Source organism: Pan troglodytes, chromosome 12 (genome assembly GCF_028858775.2).
Source record: "Pan troglodytes isolate AG18354 chromosome 12, NHGRI_mPanTro3-v2.0_pri, whole genome shotgun sequence".
In the NCBI taxonomy this organism is placed as follows: Eukaryota; Metazoa; Chordata; class Mammalia; order Primates; family Hominidae; genus Pan; species Pan troglodytes.
This window is the reverse complement of record NC_072410.2, coordinates 117,215,337-117,240,041: the sequence shown is the minus strand read 5'-3', so window position 1 is coordinate 117,240,041 and position 24,705 is coordinate 117,215,337. Positions and strand designations below refer to the sequence as shown.

Genomic DNA, 24,705 nt, shown 5'->3' with positions numbered 1-24,705 from the left:
CCAATAAATTCCCAATACATGTTGTGGAGCTTATAAACTATATAATAAAGGCCAAAACAGTCCTTAAGAAAAACAAGTTGAGAAGACTTGACATATCATGAATGATTTGAAATTTACAAATTTCAGAATTTTTCCCATTGTAATATAAGCATGTAATACTATCACATTTCCCCAAATGGCTACTTTAAGTGCATCCTACAAATTGTGATATATTCTGTTTTTGTTTTCATCTTCGTTCTCTTTGAAATACTTTCTAAGTTCATCTGTGACTTCCTCCTTGACTCAGGAATTTTTAGAAGTGTGTTGTTTCATTTCAGAACATTTGGAAATTATGTATTTCTAGTTTCATTTAGTTGTGCTTAGAGATCATACTGTGTATGATTTCTATTCTTTTTAATGTACTGAGACATGTTTATATAGCCCAGATTATCATCAATTTTAGTGAATGTTTTAAATGTGCAGTTGATAACAATGTCTTTTATATTGCTGTTTAGTGGACTGTTTTAGAAAAGTCAATCAGGTAAATTTGATTAAGAGTATTGTTTTTCTTCTATCCTTTTGCTGGTTTCTTATCTCATTCTATTAGTTACTGAAAAAAATGGGTTAGAATCTACAATCTCCAACAATAATGGGATATATCCATTTCTTTTTTCTGTTGTATATTTCTTCTTTGTATATTTTAAAGCTTTATTGTTGGGCAATATTTGGTATTGTTGTGTCTTCTTGTTGAATTGACCCTTCTAACATCATGAAATGTTACGCAATTCTGGTAACATTTCTTATTGTAAAACTTACTATTTCTGTCCAAATCTATGCCCTGTCCCTTTATAAAATAATGATGATAACAAATAATACATAATATTTATTGTTTTTTTATCTCCCATTTTTAAAAATTCTGGGGGTTTAGATTATTTGAATTTATATAATTATTGATAAAACTAAAATCAAATCCACCATCTTTCTATTTGTTTTCTACTTGTTCCATCTTACTTCTTAATTTTATTTTTATTTTTAAAATTTTTATTTCATCTAGAGTTTACAATACACATCTTTAACTTATCACAGCTCTATGTAGAGTATAAAGAATGTACAGCAGGAGAAGTCAGTTTTTCTCTTCTGTCTTTGCACTACCGTTATCATACATTTTACTTCAAACACATACATTTAACATGTGCCACAAATCCTATAACACTTTATTGTTTTTGCTTTAAATAATCAATTATCTTTTAAGGAGAAAAAACAAAAATTTTTTACATAATTTTTATATATTTCTGGGACTCTTAATTTCTTTTTTTATAGATCAAATTTTCCTTCTGGTATTATATTTCTTTTACTAAAGAAATTTTCTTTAACACTTACGTAGTGCAAATGTGCTAATAAAGAATTAGCTCAGTATTTGTTCTGAAAAGTCTTTTTCTTTTTGGAAGACATTTTGCTGGTTAAAGACTTCTAGGTTGGCAAAAATGTTTTTAAGTACTTTAAAGAACAGCTCTATAGTTCCTGGCCATTTTTTTCTTACTTGCATAGATTCCGATGAGGAGTCTGCAGTATTCTTGTTTGTATGTAGTGGGTTTTCCCCTCATGAGCTGTTCTGCCCCTCTCTCTCGGTTCTCTTCTTCTGGCACTCCAATTACATATACATTCAACTCCTTGACGCTTTCCCAAGTGCAGTGCTGGAGACTGAAGATTTAACTGCAGTGAGCTTGGACTGTGAGGATTGAAGCGGAGCCAAAAACTGACAGACAGTTAGTAATCATTGCAGATGTCTGCCGAACAATTGCAAGGTAGCAGGCAGTATTCTACTTTTCACCTGTATAATTCTGACTTATCCTCAAGATTTATCTTGAAATTTTCCAGAAAGCCTTCCTATACCATCCTTTCTCACCCTAACCTCTACCTCACCTCTCACACTAGGTTAGGTAGCCCTCTTTTTTAGTTTGACTGCACACTGGGTTTCCAGTGTTTTTAAATCTACTACTCTTTATTCTATTAGATCTTTTTATTTTTAATCTCCATGGCTAGGCTGTGAATTCCGTGAGGGCAAAGACTATGACTATTGTCTTGTGTCATAGTCAAACGACCTCTCCTTTGCCCAGGGTGTGTTACATTCTCAATGTGTATTTCATGAAAGAATGGATGAATAAATGGTGTCTCCCACTAGACTGTGAGTTCCTCAGAGGCAGAAATTACACTTTTCCCATGTTTTCGTGACCCTGGTTCAATATATATGATTGATGAAAAAGAGCGTTTCAGCAATTACAGTTTTTGTTTGTTCGGTTTTTGTTTTTTGTTGTTTTGAGACAGGGTCTTGCTCTGTCTCCCAGGCTGGAGTGTAGTGGCACTATCTCAGCTCACTGCAACCTCTGCCTCCAGGATTCAAGCGATTCTTGTGTCTCAGCCTCTCAAGTAGCTGGGATTACAGACGCAAGCCACCATGCCTGGCTAATTTTTGTATTTTCAGTAGAGATGGGGTTTCGCCATGTTGGCCAGGCTGGTCTCTGACTCCTGACCTCAAGTGATCTGCCCGCCTTGGTCTCCCAAAGTTCTGGGATTACACTAAACTCATGGGAGGCAGAGAAGCAACAGCTAACAGAAGTGGGGAGGAGGCACTGTAACAATTACATTGAGGGCCATCTTTGTTTAACATCAGAAGATTACAGGATAAAATTATTTGTCATGTAGTGAGCCAGGGGTAGAAATCCTGTTTTAAAACTGATTTTCCGTGGCTTCAGCAAATCATAGAATTGTCAGAGCAATTACCCAAAGCTCCAGTGGAAAGGAAGAGTCAGTCTTGTTTGCATACTTGCCTGGCCTAGATCTTTTCATGATCTTTCTGCCACCATGTTGCTGAAGAAATCTTCACTCCCTTTGCCTGTGTGTGTTTGGGATGGAATTACTGAAATCATTCCTGAATTCTGCTTACGTGAAATGTTACTCCATGTGGTTTTAATTCCATGAAGATATTTCCTCCAGTGTATGTGAGTTATATAGGTTGGGAATAACTAGAAAAAGAGATGACTGGGTTAGAAGCAGGAAAGAAAAGGAAATAAAATACAACAAAACAAAGCACAAAGCAGGCAGAACAGGCAGAGGTCCTGCAAAAGGGCTTTGGGCAATGGAGGGGAGTGCTGAGAGCCAGACGATGCCTGGACATGCATTAGAGGCGGTGAGTGCAGGTCTTTGGGGAATCTTCCTCTGTCCCTGTAGTCACACTGTCCATCAAAGGTGGCAGACAGGCCAGGCACAGTGGCTCACGCCTGTAATCCCAGCACTTTGGGAGCCCAAGGCAGGCGGATCACCTGAGGTCAGGAGTTCGAGACCAGCCTGGCCAACATGGTGAAACCATGTCTCCACTAAAAATACAAAAATTAGCCAGGCATGGTGGTGCACGTCTGTAATCCCAGCTACTCGGGAGGCTGAGGTATGAGAATTGCTTGAACCCAAGAGCTGGAAGTTGCAGTAAGCTGAGATAGCGCCACTGCACTCCAGCCTGCGGGATAGAGTGAGACTCTGTCTCCAAAAAAAAAAAAAAAAAAGTGGGGGACAGACAGACCTTCACTCCATCAACTCAACCAGGAATCTTGTGGAGAAACCCCCTAAGAAGAAAAAAAAAAAGCAAAGGAACATGTCTCTCAGTGGGTGTATTAACCACGAGGAATGAAAATGAATGTACAAGAGTCTAGTTGGAACAGACAGAAGGGGAGATCCCGAGAAGATTCTTCCAGCAAAAGATATTAATAGGAAATGGGCTTCAGAGAACCCAGTACATGAAGATGTGCAAAATGCCTTGTATAGCCTTTTTTAGTTTGCCTTTATTGCTGTATTGTAATAGATATTAAAATAGATATTTATGAATGTCTTCAGGGTGAGTCACAGCTCTTGTTTCCCAGCCCTCCCTTTCTCAAGTCTTCCATTCCTCCATTGCAAGTTTTCCAGCACAGATATTTTCAGAAGCTAGATTCCTGTATTGGGGAAGTTGTTCTGCACTTTAATCACTGACTGGTACCTTCACAAGGGGAGAGATTGTAACTCGGGGAGCTAATGTAAAGAGAAGCTGTACCATTCAACATATGTATATGAATGTTGTCATTTTTACTTTACATGCATTTATTTGCTTACAGAAAATTGCACAGTGCAGCAAATCTATAAAAAGTCAAGCTTTATTGTCAAGAAGCTTAGAGTGACCAAAGACAAAGGGAGACCCATAATATGCTCATTACTGCTTACACTTTTAACTCGAGCTAATCATATTCTTATGTTCGCCACATGTACACATTAAAGAAAATGTCAGTAATTACTGAAGAATTTAACATAATGAATCCATGTAAAAACAAGGTTTTAATTACAGCATTTACACAGGTTACAAACTCTAACGTGCCTTTGTATAAGAGACAATCAGATCCATACATTTTGTTTTCTAAGCCATTTTGGGGAGAAAAAAAAAACAGCCCTTGATATTTGAGTCATGCGAATACTCTGGGGTTCCAAGATAGTACTCTTGCATTTTTCAACAAGGTCTTTTTCCTCACTATGGAGAAAGCGTCAGTCTCAGAGTTCACGGTGTGTAGTCACATCACTGAGAAATGTGCATGCATCTGACCTCACACTGGGATACTTCTCCCTGTGTGACCAGTTCCAAAGACCTCTTCTCAGTTTAGTTCCAGGACAAGCTAAAGTGAAATGTTGACTTTCAGTTTCATCAACTGCTGATGTTGACCACACTCCAACGATGGAAAGAATTTGAGGTCATCAGCAGTTACTGGGCCATGGAGCCTATTTTCCTCAGGAATCCAAGAGAATCAAACCCTCAGTATGGACCAAGAAGCAATATGGACTTATCTGATCTACAAGATGAAAAGTATTCAAAATTGGCTTTAAAAAATAGCCAATTTTGTTCTGGAAATAAATTGTGAGAATTTCTATATCTATTTCTATTATCTTAAAAAGTAGGCAAATATCTAAGTGTTACTAATATTGAACATGTAGACTGATTCTGGACTCCTCACTCAGGCTGCATGTCAGAGATTTGCATAGCAAGTGAAGTCACTGGTTTCCTGAGAAATGTGGGCCCTGCAGAGGGCAGAGGAGTTCCCACAGCCCCACTCACAGGATCTCTTGCAGCTATTGTTAAATGGCACAGTCATCTGAACCATGGCAAGTGAATTCAAGGATTAAATTGTCTACTTTTGACTAAACTAACTTCACAAAAGGTTAAGTGGGTTAAAAAATTTCCTACAAAGAAATACCAAATTTAGATAATATGATAATTCAAGAACAATAAAATATCAGAGCTACATTTCTTCAATTAGTTGTATATACTCTTGTCAACCACGTAGCAAAGTTTAAAACAATGGCAAGGAGTCAGCCAAAAATTCTACATTATCATCAGGAAAGCATTTTGAAACATAGGTTATATCCATTGTCATCAATGTCAACTCACTCTAAGTGCATATTCTAACTCAAGATTTGAAGTTGATGATAGTATTCAGGAAACACGTACGATTTGATTACTCATGCTCAAAGCCATGTGATATTGAACCAGCCACTTTACAAAATTTAATTAAACTTAATGATGAAAATTAAAAGTCCCTCTGAAAGATCTTATCAAAGAGCAAAAGACAAAAGCCACTTACTATTGGGGGAAATGTGTTCCTTATAATATGCAAGCTTATTTTCCCATCATTTTGATCAAAACAGAAGAAAAAATATATGAAAACACATAATAACAAGCTTAATAAATAAAACATGCAAAAATATGGTGTGTTACTTATTTTAACATGAATTTCTATGTATTTACAGTTATCTGAAACAAATATAAAATAGTTTGGATCCTTGTGATCGGTCACAAACTTAGAAAGCCTGCCCTTTACATGCAGCAAACTTTTAAAATTTTTGCACATAACAAACTTTTAACTGATTAAAGTAATGCCACTCTAGTTATTTATGAAATACATCAAAAAGGCCGGGCATAGTGGCTCACACCTGTAATCCCAGCACTTTGGAAGGCCGAAGCGGGCAGATCATGAGGTCAGGAAATGGAGACCATCCTGGCTAACATGGTGAAACCCAGTCTCTACTAAAAAATACAAAAAATTAGCTAGGCGTGGTGGTGGGCGCCTGTAGTCCCAGCTACTTGGGAGGCTGAGGCAGGAGAATGGTGTGAACCCAGGAGGTGGAGCTTGCAGTGAATTGAGATCATGCCTCTGCACTCCAGCCTGGGCAACAGAGCAAGACTCCATCTCAGAAAAAAAAGAAAAGAAAAAGAAAAAGAAATACATCACAACGTAGATGGTATTTTATTTGGATTGATAGATTTATCATTTATAAATGCTTTTTTCTGTAGTATTCATTTTGTCCATAAAGCACAAAGATGCTAAATCATATACAAATTCTTCCAGGTACTTGTCTAAGTGCATTGATTTTTGTTTTCTAACTATGTAGAAAGTTAAATTCATCAGTTGCTTTACCAGACGGACCCATTTCAGGTCTCTTAACTACCCTCACCTATGTGAGCAGAAGGATTCAGGGGATCCTTGGTGGACTGCTGAAGAATGAAGCATGTGCACCCACTTTACTTCTACACTTTGGCAGCTGTAGAACAGAGACAATGGTGGTGCATGATACATCCTTGTATCTGGGAATTAATTCCTTTCCGAGGTGTATACTACTTAGCTTTGTGACTAAAATCTACAGGCTTCAGTTTCCTAGTCTTGCTAAATGGGAAACATGTTAATATCTATGATTGTAGCACATCACAAGTAAAGATAAATGAGAAAATGTATGCTTTGGCTGGGCATGGTGGCTCACACCTCTAATCCTAGCACTTTGGGAGGCCGAGGCAGGTAGATCGTGAGGCCAAGAGATTGTGACCATTCTGGCCAACATGGTGAAACCCTGTCTCTACTGAAAGTACAAAAATTAGCTGGGTGTGGGGGCGGGTGCCTATAGTCCCAGCTACTTGGGAGGCTGAGGCAGGAGACTCACTTGAACCTGGGAGGCGGAGGTTGCAGTGAGCCAAGATCACGCCACTGCACTCCAGCCTGGCGACAGAGCGTCACTTCGTCTCAAAAAAAGAAACCAAAAAAAAAAAAAAAAAAAAAACAACAACAACAACAACAAAAAGGACAATGTATGCTTTGTAAACTTTAAGTCTGGGAGATGGCTAACATTATGGGGGAAGACTTGGCCAAGACAGCCCAGAAACCACAAGGTGAATAATAGCACCCAGAACAGAAGGTCCACCATGAAGATAAGGACTTAATCTATCAGGAGGGATTAAATGTAACCGTCAAGAGTAGGCTTGATGGAGGAGGGTGAATCTGAATGGAGCCTTGAGCTACAGTGGGGTTTACAGCACAGGCAAATCCTGGTGACTGCATGCTAGATGAAAGGAATTGGACAAATGAAATAACTGAGGCAAGAGAGGTCGGGCATGTTCAAATGCGTATCTGTATTGCATAGATAGCTTATGAATGAAGTAGAGCCAGAAAAAACATACTAGGCTCAGATTACGGAACATGTTTAATGCTAGGCTAAGAACTGTGTTCTATTATATATGCAAAGAGGATCCATGATCGCTTTTTGAGCAGAAAAATCACCCAACTTAATGTGATGTTTTAGGAAGATACTTGGGTAGCAATGTGGAAGAGGCACTGAAGCAAGCAGATTGAAGGCAGATGCTACGTATAAGACCATAAAGCTTTTGCACTGGATTTGATCAGTTGCAGTGAAGGCTTGAGTTTGGATGGTGGTCTTGGGAAAGTTCAAAAAAAAAAAAGGAGAGGAGGGGTCATAACTGAAAGCCATTTTATCATGACTAAGAAGTCAAACATGTTAATAACCTCAAGAGATATTGGAACAATCAGAAAATATTCCTCTTTTGTGCATCCATTCTTTTATTAAGAAAAGCTTAACTGAGCTTGAGATATTTATAGAAAAGGCCAGTACCATGAGGAAGGAGATGTGTTCCTAGAACACGTTTAAAATGATGGTGTTCTTTAATTTTAAAATATGATGGAGGATAGTTTTCGAATTTTGTGTCGCAGTTTTTGCAAAGTTACTGAAGTTTCCAAATTCTAAAACCACATGGTAGTCTGCCAGCTACACATGGAGCAAATAACCTGCCCTGATGCTCCCCACTTGTAATCCAGCCAGCAAGCCCTGTCTCTCCATTCCCAAGGCTGTGTTCACAGACAGCATTGACCAAAACCAGCCAGTTCCCCCCAAACCCCTGCTGCACAGTATCTGACAGATATCAGTGATGGCTTATCTTCACTTGTCTTTCAACCCCTCTTTATTCTCTACCCCTCTTTATGCACCCCAAAAGTGCCAATATCTCTATAAATAGCATGACTCTGGCTTTCCTGGGCTTGAACTTCCATGTGGATTTGGCTGATGGAGATCAATGTAAGGTGATGGGATGCCCAGAAGACAGAGAGTTGGGGGTAATTTTCTCCCACTCCTTTTCTGCAGTGGGAACTGCAGTGATGGCAACAGTATTCTCTCCACGAAAACACTCCCTGCCTCCTGCTATGGTTTCAATATTTGTGTCCCTCCAAAATTCATGTTGAAACTTCATCCTCGGTGTGACAGAATTAAGATGTGAGGCCTTGAGGAGGTGATTATATACCCTTATAACAGCACTCTAGGGGACTAGCTAGATCCTGTTTGCTTTTATATTCCTTCTGCAATGTGAGGACACAGCAAGAGTCGTCATCTTGGAAGCAGAAAGCAACCCTCTCCAGCCCCCAGATCTGCTGGCACCTTGATCTTGGACCCACAACTGTGAGAAATATGTTTTTTTTTCAATAGACTACATAGCCTCCATGTCCATGCTCTGTTAATGCAGAACAAACAGATTAAGACATCCCACAGTTTGGGCATTGACCAGTGCCCTCTTTGCCCACCTTTGCTGCTGGTAGCCTGTCTTGCAGATACCCAGTGGCTTTACAGAAGGGGAGGTGGCTTCCTGGAGGTTCTTGCACAGTGTGAGCTGAGAGATGGCATGCTGCAGGCCTGGAGCACTCCTCTCCAGCATGCAGAATGACTGTGGAGCAATGACCAATGTATGACTCTGTCTCTTGTGTGACCATGTGCTCCAGTGTTCCCAGGACATAATAATAATAATTTCTAACATAATTATTAACAACAACCACTTTCACCGTCAAAAGTGACCTGACTTAGATAACTGAATTGTAAGTTCACTCCACCTTTTCCACAAAGCCAGAATACTAGAACATACGGTCAGAAAACAAAAGGGTGAAATTGGGTATGACCTCCCTCAGTCTTACACTGATGGGATCTGTATTTTTCATTCTTAATTCCTTATACTCAGTGTGTTGTGAAGTCCTAGGGCCAAGGGAAGAATTTTGCATCAGGAAACATTGTCCTGGTTTCATTCAATGAGAATCTGAGACTGTTCTATAATCATGTTGGGCTTTTCATGTTACGAGATAGAGAATTCCTATTTTGAACTGGCATTTTACAGTGCCCAAAGGATGTTGGAGTGTTTGTATACAATGGGAGCAAAGAAGATTACATCTAGAACATGGGCAATTTACTGGGGCTCCTTAATTCACTAGTGTCCAAAGATAATGGTTAGTGGGAAACTGTAGCTGTAAAGGATTTGCAGTCTATTGGAATGAAAATTTTGGTCATACTACTAGTTTAAAATTTCTGATAGGGCAAGGTGTTGGTAGAAGGTAAAGGGAGCATTGATAGGTGATTTGAAAAAATAAAAAAGAGGAGCTGACTATCAACATAGAACATAGACCAACAGCAGAGGCAGAACCTATATCAGCTATTGTTTACTTGTGCTGATTAATGCCTTCCTTCCCTTTATCATGCTGCCTGATCTGAAGAGTACTGGTGGAACTAACATTACAACCTAGGTTCCAGGTAGGGGTATGACTGAGTTGATACCAGCCCACCACCATACAGTGGCAGGTGCCCTTTGTAAGTAAGGAGGATAGTAAATGTTATCCTCCTTACTTTACCATTGCACTGCTAAGTAGGCTTTTATTTTGCTGTGTTTGCCACCTTTAAAATTTATCCTTCGCATCATAGTCATAACAAGTGAGGTAATTAATGAGGCTTCCTTACCTTCACTATCTTTCTTCACCTTTGACATGGTAAAGTGTATTATTTCTATGTTATTGGGGCATATGACATTTCCAGCCTATTCTGTAACCCTAATCCACATTTGGCTTCAGTCTACAGTAAAATACATTCAATACTTACAACTTTTTTTTTTTGCTGTATTTTACCAAAGCATCTTCCTTTAATTGGTTGTTATTGTTTTCCTTCCTTCTGTAACTAAATGTATTGCCCTTTTTCTCCACATACCCATGTTTTTGTTCTCTCAAAAACATTAATGAAAATATTTTTTCCTGAATTCTTGCTTGATAAAAACCGCAACAAATTGTAATATATCATGTCTACATAGTAAGACTAGCTTGGCTGCACATAAAAATCCTTGGTTGGCATTGAGAGTCTTGTTGGTCTTCCCTCATTACCATCCAGCTTCAGTACAGCTAGGGGAGCCAGGACAGCCTTCTTCATTTCTCCTGTGAGTGACTTATTCTTTTTTTCTGGCTGCCCAATAGATACCTTATTTTTTTAAGTCCAATACCTTCATTAAGATGTGGTTCACTTTTTGCCTGTCATGAATGGATATACCTTGCTTCTGATGTGCCCTTTTGAAAGGTAGATTCAAGTCTTCATGCATTGCACAGAAGTGTTCTTTAATTATAATTTTGAAGCATTCGTTCTGTCTCTTTTGGTTTCTTCTTTGGATGTTCCAGTAACGTATGTGTTCAATCCATTTGTCTGTCTTCCATAGTTCTCATTTTCTCTGTAATACTTGAGTTTTGCTTTTCAAATGTTTGCTTAGATAATTTTTGTATAAATGGTATCTATTTCCTTTTATTTTTGTAATATACTACTAAATGGTTTGGGTTTTCCTAGATAACTACAGAGGTTCAGAGAGAGAATTAAGACAACCTTCTGGGCCTCACACAAGAATGGCTCTTTCCAACTGGGCTGTCACAGAGACAGACTGCTTCCTACAAGTATGGCTCCTCTGGTGATTCTCTGTGTGGTTGAATCTCCCTTGTTCCTCCCTTGAACAAAACTGGGTCCAGGAGGGGACTTCTTCTGGTAGACTGTGTACCCTGGTTCCCACTCCTGTGGTTAAAAAAAGGGGTATAAGTTTTGAACATGGAAGTGAACTCCCAAATTTTCAGGGAGTACATTTTGTTGGTGTTTTCTGAGATTATCAGCCATTGACCTCACTACCTCCATACTTCATTTACTCCCATGTGGCTTGTGCCTGATTCCAACTAGATTTAGTCATCTCTACATATGTTTTGAAATCTTTGGATTCTAACTTTTTCTAGTTTCACTAAGGATATATTTGGTTCTTTTTTTCTCCATTTTCCTTGTTGCTTTTTTATGTGTTCTGGAATAATATGAGGAAAAATGCTGACTTTTACAGCCTGTGTATACAACTACCTCTACAGAAAACTTTAAGATATATTAGTTCTTTATATTCACACAATAACTTTGCAAATAGTCCTAGTGTACAAAGCTTATTCCGATATTGCTGTGTTTTTAAACAAACATATATACATATATGCTGTGATAGTTGATGTTGAGTGTCAACCTGATTGGATTGAAGGATGCAAAGTATTGTTCCTGGGCATGTCTGTGAGGGTGTTGCCAAAGGAGATTAACATTTAAGTCAGTGGATTGGGAGAGGCAGACCCTCCTTCTATCTGGGTGGGCACCATCTAATCAGCTGTCAGCACAGCTAGAATAAAGCAGGCAGAAGAAGATGGAAGAACAGACTTGCTGAGTCTTCTGGCTTTCATCTTTCTCCTGTGCTGGAAGCATCCTGGTCTCAAACATCAGACTCCAAGTTCTTCAGCTTTTAGACTCTTGGACTTACACCAGTGATTTTTCAGGGGCTCTCGGGCCTTTGGCCACAGACTGAAGACTGCATTGTTTACTTCCCAACTTTTGAGGTTTTGGGACTCGGACTGATCCACCACTGGCTTCCTTGCTCCTCAACGTGCAGATGGCCTATCATGGGAATTTATCTTGTAATCATGTGAATTGATTCTCTTTAATAAACCCCCTTTTATATGTACATCTATTCTATCAGTTCTGTCCCTCTAGAGAACTCTGACTAATACACATATATACACATATGTGGTCATGCAGACATGTATACATGCATGCACACATATGTGACCACACGAACATGCATACACATATGTGATCTTTGCCATTGTGGATGGCTAGGATGATTTTTCTCAGGAAAGTTATCTGTGTTATTAGAAAAATAGCCCTGGTTCTCATCCTAAAGTCATAAAAATCAGGAGGTAACTCAGTGAAAGGAGACACACACACACACACACGATGTTATATGTATAAGGGATTTAATATTTTATATATATAATCAAATCCTTGAAATTGCCCTTTGTATTAATCAGAGTTCTTTATAGAAACAGAATCAAGAGTATGTGTGTGTGTGCGCGCGCGTGTGTGTGTATATATATACACATATATATTTAATACGTGTGTGTGTGTGTATATATATATATATATATAGACAGAGAGAGAGGGAAAGAAGGAGAGAGAGGGAGTTTATTATAAGAAATTGGCTCATGTGATTATGGGGGCTGAAAGTCTCACGATCTGCCATCTGCAGCTGGAGACCCAGGAAAGGCAGTGATGTAGTTGAGAGAACCAAAGTGTCGATGGTATAAGACCCAGTCAAGAACAGCACAGGGGGCTGATGTGTCAGCTCAAGCAGTGAGGCAGAGGGTGAAGTCACCCTTCCTGTGCTTTCTGTTCTATTCGGGTCTCAATGAATCGGATAATGCCCACTCACACGGTGGAGGGCCACCTGCTTTACTCAGTCTGCTGATTCAAACGCTAATCTCATACAGAAACAGCCTCACAGGCATAGCCAGGACCCATGTTTAGTCTGGGCACCTCATGTCTAAGTGAATTTGACACAAAAATTATCCATCATACCCAGAGTTCTTAATGAAAGTTTCAGTGACTGAGGCCAGTCCTGGGCCGCTAATGTTCGTCCAATATTGCGTCTAGTTTTACCATCCCTTCCGTTTGCCAGAAATAGAAACAGAAAATGTTCTACATGTTTGCACCACCAAATAATGAATAAGCAATCAAATGCCATTTTGATTATTGACCTTCTAGCTTTTACAAAACACAAAACTTGCACAAATAAAGATACTACTGGAAGCCAAGGAACCTAGAGACACATGCAAATTCTCTTTATCTCTGCTCGATGCGTAAAGTATTCCTATTTAAGAGTAAATTTCCTCTTGTTTCAGTGAAAGATATTTTTAACTGATATTTTTACCTTCAGCAAACACATAAACGGTGAAAGTTATCCCAAACATTGCCATTTTCAATTTCCAAAGGAGCTTATGCTAATTTCAGAGGCATCTCTATGGTTTATATGTATATTTAATATATAAGGCAGGTCCTACCATCTCCATTTTACAGAAGAAGAAACTGAAGTTCGAAAGATCAACAAGCTTTCCTGAAGTCACAGGGCATGAGAGTAAAGGAGTAGAATTTTCAACCTAAGTTTATATGATTCTAAAATTTTCCACTACCATGCTGCTAAAAGAAATTACTCAACTAGTTCTTCCTGTTCAGGTAAGTCAGTTCAGACTTTGCTAATTCTGAATAAAGAGGACAGAAGTTATGTGCTGTAACTATTTGACATAGACTGTGTTAGATTAGAGATGAGAGGCAAAAATCTGACCCTAGTATATTTGCTTTCATTGATTCCAATGTCATCTTTAGGTTTTTGTATATTTCTTTCTGATTTTAACATATGATCCTTTATTTTCTTCTTACTTTCCTGCATTCCTCCTTTCTCTGTCAAATTGTTTTCCTCTTCCTCCTCTTTTAAAAATTCTCAAAATTTGACTATAAATTGCTTTTTCTTCTTTGCTACTTTTCACAACTCTTTCATTGCCACAAGGCGTTCAGGTAGAAAAAAAGGCCGAGGTAGTCTGCAGTGTGCTAGCTATTTACCCAATTGACCCACCATATCTTTTATATAAACAAATAAATTAACAAGTTATGTAAATAATTTATATTCAAATATTCAGAAGTGTCTTAGACATGTTTAATATGCTACCAGTAAACTCCTTTTAGGAGGAGACCACATGCAGCTTTAGAATAGAAAATAGAAGAAAGGAAAAAAATAAACAAATGAAGGTTTTTCTCTGCAGTCTTTATGCAAGCAACGACTTATTTCTTAAACTCTCCCCTTTGTGGCTATCACTCAAAGAAAATAAAGAAGAAAAGCTACTGGCTTTCTAGTTTAAATCACAGTCTCATTATTCTGTAGGTGAATGGGGAGGGGGATTGGAATCGTAGGTCCGAGTGGGCAGTAACTTGAAGTCAATGGAGATACATACAAAACAGAAGCACAATCACGATCCAGCAGTTCTGGAGCTGCTAACTTTTTCTGCCTTTTTCTAAATGTCCAATAATAAGGTTCTAATGGAGACTGAAGATCCATCACCTGCTCCACATCTCCAGGGGGCCCATGTGTGCATTGCAGTGCAGGTCATACATGCTTCTTTCCCCTCCCATGGCAAGGGGAATACTGAATGATGACAACTCACATGTGTAGCCCAAGGGCTTTGCTACAGTTTACTGAGGACTAGTGCACGATACATTCTTTGAGTGTTATAATAACATTAAGTCAATGCACGAATTATAATCCCTATTTCACAAGTACAAAAACACATTCAAAGAAATTAAATTCCTTGCTCACCAAACAGTTATTGACAAAAAATACAACATTTATGTTTCTTTTGAAAAATATTATAAAGATTCTCAAATTGTCTAACCAATCATATTATCCGTATTTGTCTCTTCTCAAGTTGCTAATAAAGACATACCCAAGACTGGGACATTTATAAAGGAAAAAGGTTTAATTGACTCACAGTTCGGCATGGCTGTGGAGGCCTCAGGAAACTTACAATCATGGCAGAAGTGGAAGCAAATATGTCCTTCTTCACATGGTGGCAGCAAAGAGAGGTGGGAAAAAGGAGGGAAAAGCCCCTTATAAAACCATCAGATCTCATGAAAACTCACTTACTATCAGGAGAACAGCATGGAGGTAACTGTTCCCATGATAAAATCACCTTCCACCAGGTCCCTCCCATGTCAGGTGGGGATTATGGGAACTACAGTTCAAGATGAGATTTGGGTGGAGACGTAGCCAAACATATCGTTATCTTGATAAGATATTGCTTTGGATTGAATTGTGTCCCTGCAAAAATCTTATGTATAAAAGTTCTGATCCCTGATGTGACTGTTTCTGAAGACAGGCAGGGCCTTTAGTAGGCACTTAAGGTCAAATTAGGTCATATGGGTGGGACCTCAGTCTACTAGGATTGGTGGCTTTATACTGAAAGAAAGAGACAGATGTTTTTCCCCTTGACCTCACATGTATAAAGGCCACATAAGGAAAAAGCAGCCCACGCCGGTAAGAGGCCCCAACAGACGCCAAACCCTTCCAGCTTCATGATCTTGGACTTCCCTGCCCCCAAAACTGTAACAGAATGAAATTCTGCTGCTTATGCCATCCAGTCTGTGGCATTTAGTTACGCCAGCCTGCACTGGCTAATGCAGATATTCAGAATCAAATGAGTCATCCCAAGCAATTTCTTAGTATATACAGCACAGATTTTACCTTCTAAACTCACCCTTGTCTTTGCCTTTTTTTTGTTTTTTTGTTTTTTTGTTTTTTTTTTTTTGAGACGGAGTCTCACTCTGTCGCCCAGGCTGGAGTGCAGTGACGCGATCTCGGCTCACTGCAAGCTCCGCCTCCCGGGTTCACGCCATTCTCCTGCCTCAGCCTCCCGAGTAGCTGGGACTACAGGCGCCCGCCACCACGCCCGGCTAATTTTTTATATTTTTAGTAGAGACGGGGTTTCACCGTGTTAGCCAGGATGGTCTCGATCTCCTGACCTCGTGATCCGCACGCCTCAGCCTCCCAAAGTGCTGGGACTACAGGCATGAACCACCACGCCTGGCCAGTTTTTCTTAATTATTAAATAATCTTTCATTGATTTAAGAAATATTTTCATATGGTTCCTATTCAGTCCCAGGCATTGTTTTTTTGTGCTGGAGACAATGTGTTAATAAAAGCTGTCCAGCCTTGTTTGTACATCATGACATTTATATTTGACAAATCCTCTACTTAGATATGTATCACCTCCATAATTTTTTGGAACACATAAATTTTTTGAACCAAATGGAATAAAGAGCTAGGTATATATGTATAATGAATATATTTGAAACTTTGTACTTTGCTTTACAATTTGCAAAAGAACATCATATACAGTGTTGTATTTGAGTCTCCTTTAAGCCCTATTAAGAAGAAATTTTTCTAGTTCTGCTGTTCAGTGAAGAAAATGAGCAAAAAAAGGTGCAGCAACTTCCCAATATCCCATATTTACAAACATAAAGGAGTGGGACTTTAATGTAGACTCTTGGTGTCCAAGTTTGTGCTCTTTATGCTTCATGGCACCAGGTAAAGTGCAGTGAGCACAGGGAATGTGCCCCCTCAGGAGCCAGCTAAGACCTTCTGGGGGCTTCTCCTGGAAGTACAGAGTCTGCGACCCCCATCCTAAATACACAAGCATTGGCATCACTGTCTCACAGTAAAACAAAACAAAACAAAACAAACAAAAAAAAAACAAAGAAAAAAACAAATACAATCTGTTCAGCAGAGTAATTGTACATAACACAAAAGAACTTCTGAGAAAAACACGGAACGCATATTGAAATCAGAGGCTCAGTCATGTGAAAATAAAAGGTCTTGTTGGGTGCCTAAGTCTTGTCTTTGCTAACAGCTGTTTTCGTGCAATACCAGTAAACCCAGCCAAAGGCATTCTTTTGAGCGACTACAAGAAGACTCCTATACACTTCAATTTTCCAGCAATCCATAAAATTGAAACATAAAAATAGGATTCTATTTCTCTTGTTCATTCTATATCTTACCAGTACTTATATTTGCATATGTATAGAAACTCAAGGTTTACAAAGCATATTCACAGTCTTTATTTTATTTGATGCTCCACGAAATGTTGCAAGGGACTCAGACAAAGTCCTGTTTGTACTATGTTACAGGTGAGGATGCTGACATGTAGAGAGGCAAGTACTTACCTGATCACGTTGTCTTGGCATGATGAAGACTCACTTAAACCCATGATCTCATGTCTTCCCTTAAACGGATGCACTGAAATACAGTCAGGTAAAATAAAGAGTTAGGGGCACATTTTAAAATACATTTAAGGTGCATCAAAGATTTAAACCAATCACTTGTAACATCTCTATTTGTCAAACTCATTGGTGATCATTGGCATTTAGAGAGACCCAGGACAATCGCAAGATTCTAAATAATTTTCAAACCATAGTAGAGGATACTTTGTTTACTGTTATTTATGTATTAAATCTCTTTTAATATACTATAGCTTTATAAGAACAGATAATCCATTTTTGGAATAAATTTGTGTTTTAATTGGCCAAAGAGTTAAATCCATTTTTTCTAGATCCTCTGGATAATTGGGAATTGGTAGTAAAAAGCAATTGCATTTTTCCAATAAAATAATATGCTCAGTTGTTCAAACCCACATTCTTGATAAAAACAACTAGAAATTCTGGATAAGATAGAAGAAAAAGAAGATTTTGGAGCAACAAAGAGCATACAAGATGGTAAGGAATTACAAGACCAAAATCTAAGTGATGTCTTGATCTCAGAAAAGAAAGCTAAATGTTGAATTCCCTTTGGCCCTTGGATAATTCATGAAAGCAGTGAATTTGAGCTTCAGTTTTTCAGTCTCTGTGGAGTGATATGGAAGAAGGAAAAAATCTCAAGTTCCCAGCAACACGCATGTGATCATAGAAGACTTTCCCCCTATGAAACAAGACCTCCAAAGAGCTATAATTTCACAATAAGCATAAACCAAAAGTAAACCCACACTACCCTACTCCTGCTTCCATGTGTCGTCAAGGAAGTGTTCGTTGGTGCTGAACAAAGCATGGGGAAAATGCTGCTGTTGCATAAATTACAATCTCAAAAACTCAAGCTATAAATTTAGTTTAAAACAGTTCACAATACCTAATAGAAACAAATGTGCAGTTCCTCCTCATCCTGAAAGAATTTCCACAATAATATTCCAAGGAAAATAATGCACTCACAGTATATGTATGTATCACCTATATGATGTATATAGCTGATAGATAAGTACATATGTATCATATATATATATATACACATATATATATATACATATAACCATTACAGAGAACTAGAAGAAATAGTGGAGAAAGAAACAGTTCTACAAAGACCCTAGATTTAAAAATAATCAGGGAAAAATGTTGTAAAACAACTCTTCTCAAAATGTACAAAGCTAGAACACACTTGAAACAATCTCAGCAAAAGAAAGCTGTCAAATATGCAGCCATAAAAATGGATGAGTTCACGTCCTTTGTAGGGACATAGATGAAGCTGGAAACCATCATTCTCAGCAAACTATCGCGAGGACAGAAAACCAAACACTGCATGTTCTCACTCATAGGTGGGTACTGAACAATGATAACACTTGGACACAGAAAGGGGAACATCACACACCAGGGCCTGTCGTTGGGTAGGGGGACGTGGGAGGGATACCATTAGGAGATATACCTAATGTAAATGACAAGTTAATGGGTGCAGCACGACAACATGGCACATGTATACATATGTAACAAATCTGCACGTTGTGCACATGTACCCTAGAGCTTAAAGTATAATAATAATAATAATAACAATAATAATGAAAGAAAGCTGTTAAAAATGACCAGCATGGAATCTCTCTTCCCCACTGTCAGACAACATTTCAGTGGTCCCTGTAACTATTGCTCTGGTCCTGAATAAAATCTTTCTCGCCATGCTTGAAAAAAAAAAAACAGAATTGCAAAATATGCCTCTGACAAAGGACTAATATCAAGAATCTACAAGGACCTCAAAGAATTCAAGAAGAAAAAAATAACCCCATTAAAAACTGGGCAAAGGACATGAACAGACATTTTTCAAAAAAAAATGCAAGCGGCCAACAAACACATGAAAAAATACTCAGAATCACTAATCATTAAAGAAATGCTCATTAAAACCACAATGAGATATCATCTTACATCAGTCAGAATGGCTGTTATTAAAAAGTTGAAAAAAGAAAAAAACAGAGGTTGACTTGGATGCAGAGCAAAGAGAGAACTCTTATACACTATTGGTGGGAATATAAATTAGTTCAAGCTCTATGGAAAACAGTATGAAGATATCTCACAGAACTGAAAACAGAACTACCATTTGACCCAGAAATATTCATAACTGGACACCTACCCAAAGGAGAACAAATCATTATAGGACAATACCATGACAATAGCAAAGTCATGGAACCAACCTAAGTCTAACCTACGGGTCCATCAATAATTGATTGGATAAAGAAAATGTGATATATATACACACCATGAAATACTACACCACCATAAAAAAGAATGAAATCATGTCCTTGGAAGCAACATGGATGGAGGTGGAGACCATTATCCTAAGTGAATTAACTCAGAAACAGAAAATAAAATACTGCATGTTCTCACCTACAAGTGGAAGCTAAACAATTGGTACACATGGGCATAAAGATGGAAATAATAGACACTGAGGTTTCCCAAAGGGGAGAGGATGTGAGTGTTGAAAAACTACCTATTAGGTACAATATTCATTATTTGGGTAATGGGTGAACTAGAAGCCCAATCCCCACCAGTATGCAATATACCCATTTAACAAACATTCACATGGACCCACTGAATCTAAAATAAAATAAATATTTTTTAAATGACTGGAATGTGTGAAAAAGGAAACAAAGAACATTTCTAAAATAGAAAGATGCAAAAAATAAATTTTTAAATGCAAGGGCTGTTCACTATTTTGTAGTAGCTAAAGTAGGTATTAGTGAATCCAAAGATCAGTCAGAAGAAATTATGCAGAATGCATCACAGCAAAACAGAGGCAGTGAGACATTTTACCATATTTTTACTTGGATTCCTAAACAAAGAGGAGAAAGAACATAGAACAGAGAAAATGTTTGTAAGTAATATTTTAAGATAATGACTGATTTCCTACATCAAAAGAAAGCCAACGGGAAGTTCCTGAATCTATAGAGGGTACACAAACATAAAACTACACTTGAACATGTCATGGTGAGTTGGACGAACCAAAAACAATAGTAAAACCAAAGAACAACCACACACATGCATAAATCCACAAGGTAGTGAATAAAACAGCTTACTTTCAAGGCGGCAGAATGGCATTGACCACTAACTACCCAACAGAAATGATGAAAGATGGATGCCAGAAGAATGAGATCACCAAAGTGCTAATAAAAAATAATTGCCAACCTAGAATTTCTAGGACCCACTTTTTAAGAGTAGGATGAAATGCAGACATTCCTGGGCAAACAAAAAAAGAGAGTTTATCTGCAGCATATCCTCAGAAAAGGATGTAATTAAATCAGAGAAAAAGATGAGGATCAAGAAGGTAGGAAACATGAAAAAATCATGACAAATAGTTTTTGCCATTAAGAAAAAGATGTAACTAATTAATTCCACAAAACAAGTCAAGAATAACTCGTGAATTAGAGAGAGCAGAAATGGAGTTGCCATCTTCAAAGGTACTCGTTTTCAGGAGATGTATACAATTTTGGGAAAAACTTGTATTTGAAAAGTTAAGTATGCATTTTGCAATTTTCAGAGAGTGAAAGAATAGCAACAAAATACTTATAAACTAGGAAAGGAAAAATCTTGAATAAGAAAATAATCTGTACCAAAAAAGCCACATTTAAGTACTATGTTTATTTTGTTAAATTAATTTAAATTTTAAAAATTTATCTTCACTCTATGCAATAATATTTGTGAAATTTTGACTCTGGTGTGTAAATTAACTTGTTTACTGTGTTGAATCCTTTGTCATTTTTGTAATACTTTGATTATCTCCATCTAAATATTCAAACATCACCTCTTAACATAACCAGTGGTACACTTTCCATGATTTAGATATGGTGATCTGACTAGAGTTGAAACTTGAGAGAAGCTAGCCTCAATAACAGGACCCAGGGATAACCATCTAGTTCTCCAGCGAAGGGCCTTAAGCCCTCTGGGGGTCCACATTGTTGGTTACTCACTAATCAAAGATGTGCCCCGCCCCTAGTTTTCTCCTCCCTGACTCAAGTTCATGTCATTCAACTCTCTGCCTGGTTCACGGGCTCATGGTATTCTGCCCTACTCCTGCTGCTTGGCTATCCACCAGTTACCAAAAGCTGAAGTTGATGCAACCACGTGAAATTTCTACAAGACACTCCCCTCTTTGGGCTCCCATCACATTGTCACTACTGCCAGATGTCATCATCGTGAGAGAATCAGTGGTGGTCCACAGGAGCATCTTGTTGTCCCTCCCTAAATGATCCCAGCACCACTCTCCTCCCAAAATCAATGCTCCCAACCACAATACCCCCCTTGGCTTCACTTGTGTTCCCAGCAAGCCATCAAAACTAGCAACAAGGCTCTCTCTAGGAGACTATAAATATATATGTTTTCCTTTTTTCTGTCTTTAAATGGTGAGTTAACACAAACAGACCTACGTACACCAGACCCCAAGGTATCAATCTGGATCCCTTCACAGGATCCTTTGAAATTTTCCATTCACAGAACCAAGAAAAAAAAGCAAACTCTGAAGCCCAGCCCTTCCCTCCTCTATTCCGGAGCAGACAGCTGATGGGATGCAAATGGGGCTGCTGAGCTTCAGGGTGGAAATGGAAGCCAGTGCCTTGTGCTCCTTGTGATGTGAAACGTGTTGCAGCTGCGCAGAGAAACAAGAGTTTTCACTGGACACAGTGCAAGGAGCAAGCAGGATGCCCTTCATGGATAGAAGCTGCATCTGTCTATACTTCAACCATTCAATCAACAAACATTTCATGATCATCGGTTACTGCTATGAAAGGTAGATGCTGAGGGTAAAACAAGGAACAAGATGAGAATGCCCCACTCCCATATGGCACATGTAAAAGCATAAAAGTCTATCTGAATCATTTTTGAAACAGAAGGCCCATGACATTGCCTGCTGAGTCCACATTGGCTCTTGTTTGTGGATACCAGCACATATTAAAATTATCTGAAATATTCAGTTGTGAGCCCCCTCCCCTGATATGGTTAGGCTTCGTGTCCCCACCCAGATCTCATCTTGAATTGTAATCCCCATAATCCCTATTTGTCAAAGGAGAGACCAGGTGGAGGTAATTGAATCATGGGGATGGTTTCCCCCATGCTGTTCTCATGATAGTGAGTGAGTTCTCCCAAGATCGGATGGTTTTATAAAGGGCTTCTTCCCCTTTGCTTAGCACTTCTCCTTTCTGCCACCTTGTGTAGAAGGTGCCTTGCTTCCCCTTCACCTTCCACCATGATTGTAAGTTTCCTGAGGCCTCCCCAGCCATGCTGAACTGTGAGTCAATTAAACCTCTTTCTTTTATAAATTACCCAGTCTCAGGCAGTTCTTTATTGCAGTATGAAAATGGACTAATACAGTGAGAAAAAAATAGCTCTGGAGGGCTGGGTTACATTCAGGACATGTACTAAATATTTTAATGCGTTTTTTTAGCAAGCATGTAAAATGTCTCCCCCAAGGCTTTAAGCTCTCTTTCTACTTCCCTAAAAGTTTCCCCATCAAAATAGGAAATAAATATTGAAGCTAGAAAAGGCTTGTCCCCTTCAAAGTAAGTAAACGCACGCTTCATGACAGGCATATCTTTCTTCAGACAGTGGGGGAGGACCCTTAATTCTTTCACCTAAGAAAAAAAAAGTTACAAAACAGCAACCTATGGAAACAAAAACATGGAATCAATGCATCTCCTGAAATAACTTCTCTGTAGTCCTGAGGGTGGTGTTTTGTTTGGCTTGTTCTCCTTCCCACCTTTTTATACCCCCCAAGGATCCTCCTCATTCTGTTGTAGCCAGGGCTCCTAGAGAAGGCTGTCAACATTGAAGGGCCCAGATCCCTTCTACCAGTTTTTCTTGTGCTTCCTATGTGCTTGTAACTGTGAATCTCTTGCTTTTCAAACAACTCTTCTGCCTTTTGTATGGGTATACATTAAAGGGGAAAATCAGGGCCTCTTCACACTACTCTGGCAAAATCAACCTGAACTGCTAGATTATAGGTCTTGGCATCTGGAGCTGCCTGCTTGAGCCCTGGCAGGTCTGGAGGCTTGGGGCTCTTTCATTGACTCAGGAAATATTTCTGCTTCCCACCCAGGACTTCTGTTGTCTCTTCCTCCCTTCTCCTCCCCTGCTCTCAGGACTCTTAGATGTAGCCCAGGTTTGCTTCCACACAGTTGACATTGGCGGTGCACGGTCTTCTCCCCTCTGCGCCCTCAGATCTCCACGCCTGTGCCTATGACACGTGCCACCTGCACCTGTGTTGCCAAGCCTGGCTCCTCATCCGTGGCCACTCCTGCCCCCACAACCTGCCAGTTCTGCCTCCTTTTTGCCTGCCTCCTGCCTATCTTTACTTCACTGATTTCTTTGGCTGGAAAATATTTCTACAACTTCCCCTCCCACACTCACCTGGGGCTATGACATTGTTGTGGGCACTGGTTGGGCCTCTCCCCTGCCACCTAACAAGGACATCCTACAGGCCCAGGAGGGCATTATCTGTGGTTTTGAATTTCTAATGTCTCTAACTGTACTGGCCCAGAGAGGACCTCAAATATGGAAAACTGAAGTGATTGCTTTCTGCACGCGTTATCTATGCACCCATGCATAACTCACACAAACTTACTGAATCTTCATTTACTCTTCTGTAAAAGGGGAGTAATCAAAGAAATGCACTTTACTAACAACAAGAGGATAGCACAGTTTATCTTTTAAACTGATAAAGATGTTCTGAAATAATAATCTATGTTTTCAAGGGTACAGGACTTTGGTAGTTACACCATGACAGTAAAGATGCATATTTTAGGAACTTGGTGGAGGATAATTTGACAATACACATCTACATGTTTACATTGTACATACCTTTGACTGACACTCCACTGTTAGAAATTTGTGCTAAGGAAATAATCAGACCTACAACATAAGCACTTAGCTATAGGAATACTGGTCAAAGAATTGTTGCTCATACTCAAAAATTAGAAACAATCTAAATATGCAATAAGAAAATATTTAAAATAAATTATATTGCATTCATCTGATGTAATATTATACAGACATTTAGAAAGCTCTTGTAGTCAAAGGATAAGTAGGTTACCTTTGGCATATTCAATGAGTAAAACTGATACTAAGTTGATATACCCATTGTGATATAATTTTCTTTGGTTCTTAAATATTTTTATATACCTAAGGAAAAAGATTAAAAGCTTATGAAACCAAAATATTCACAGTTTGGTTATCACAGTCTAGTGTGATTATGGGTAATTTTTATTGTTTTAATTTCATATTTTTCTATTCAAATTTCCATTGCTTGTTTAATTAAAAAATACTTTTAAATAATATTATAAAATGACCATCACAGAAAAAAATATCATTAGGCAATATTGCCATGACTATAGACCTTTCTCC

General features: G+C 38.7%; 1 long non-coding RNA gene across 1 annotated transcript in view; it reads right to left on the bottom strand.

The window, feature by feature from the left end:
• Positions 1–1,166: 1,166 nt before the first annotated feature.
• Positions 1,167–24,705, bottom strand: part of LOC134807841 (uncharacterized) — a 57,394-nt gene continuing 33,855 nt past the window's right edge. Inside the window, exons 3-5 of the long non-coding RNA XR_010149219.1 lie at positions 17,233–17,305; positions 2,808–3,002; positions 1,167–1,708 (exon numbers count right to left, since the gene is read on the bottom strand). This is a non-coding gene — a long non-coding RNA (uncharacterized LOC134807841). The remainder of the gene's footprint in view (positions 1,709–2,807; positions 3,003–17,232; positions 17,306–24,705) is intronic.